Genomic DNA, 1,428 nt, shown 5'->3' on the forward strand with positions numbered 1-1,428 from the left:
GTAAAATAATGCAAATTTAATGCTCAAATCCAAAACATTTGCTCTTCACTGAAACATTTGATGCTTTAGAATAAAAGGTTCTGATAATTGGTGCTCTTTCAATTGAACAGATCAACCAATCAGTTCAGTGGTTTCTATGGAAGAGGATTAGGGCCACTGAAAAAAAGAAAAAAAATTAACAGATTTTTAAATGTTATGTCAGTATAATATGAGAAAAAAGTCAGAATTCTGACTTTAATCTCAGAATTTGGCTTTTTTCCGCACAATTCTGACTTTAATCTCAGAATTGTGACTTCCATCTTAGAATTTTTGGATCTTAACCCTGTAATGCCAAATGTATCATATTAGATACATACGGTTTCTGAAATGTTTTGCGTCTGACACCTTTTGCATAATTTAATGGTAAAAACTTTGCTCAAAATTCTATTGTACACAATCAGATATACCTGATAACAGAGGGCAGAATCTTGACTTATCGCATAGTAATAAATTATCAAAAATTTATTTCTGTTTTTTCTTTTTACATATTTTGTTAAAAGGCCAAATAAGGACTTTTAACCAAAAAAAAGTTATTTTCTGTTTTTTTTTATTCTTGGATCAGGCTTTAAAGGGTTAATCTTAAAGGGCACCATGAAGGAAGAGATGTGGGAGCACTCAGCTTCACTGAAAAAGTCAGAATTTTGAGAAAAAAGTTTGAATTCTGAGATTAAAGTCAGAATTCTGACGGCTAACAAACATGTTATCATCAAGCCCTATCTGGCAGTCAGAATTCTGACTTTTGTCTCATATTATATTGTAATAAAATGCAAAAACCAGTTACCAGTTATTTTTTTTTTCAGTGGCCGTAATCCTTTTCCACAGGTTCCTTTTGTTTGTTTTTTCCATTTTTTGTGAAATATGGTCATTTCATGTAGCACAAATTAAAGCGCAAGTGTAGTTTTTGAATGAGAGCATAAGGTGACAGAACCGCAGACAATAAAAGCTTAAGGGGGTAGGAGCGTTACTGCGTTTTCTTTTTTCTCTGAACAATTGGGTTAATATCAAAGCTAAAATCCCCACAGCAGAACATCTTATCTCATAGAGCTATGGAGTTAATTTTGTTCCATTATTGTTGCAAATAAAGAAAAAATTTTGTTAAGTCAAAAAGAAAAGCAATCCTGATTTGAAATAAATATGATCAAAAAGGTTTTTAGAGTGTGCTATTTTCACACATTTTTATTTTGAGCTCATTACTTCATGAAAAAATCAGTTTTATGTAGGTTTGTTTTTCAAATTTTATTTGTTCTGTTTTATTTTGTCACTTTTTTTTCATACACCAAATATACAAAAAAGGTATAAAAAAAATCCATTGGACTGTTTCGCTTCCCATCCAGGACCTTTTTCAATAAAAATGGCAGCAATAGGTTTGAGTCAGAGGCTTTATACAGC

The sequence above is a fragment of the Cyprinodon variegatus genome, unplaced genomic scaffold (assembly GCF_000732505.1).
Source record: "Cyprinodon variegatus isolate N-32 unplaced genomic scaffold, C_variegatus-1.0 Scaffold13, whole genome shotgun sequence".
NCBI lineage: Eukaryota > Metazoa > Chordata > Actinopteri > Cyprinodontiformes > Cyprinodontidae > Cyprinodon > Cyprinodon variegatus.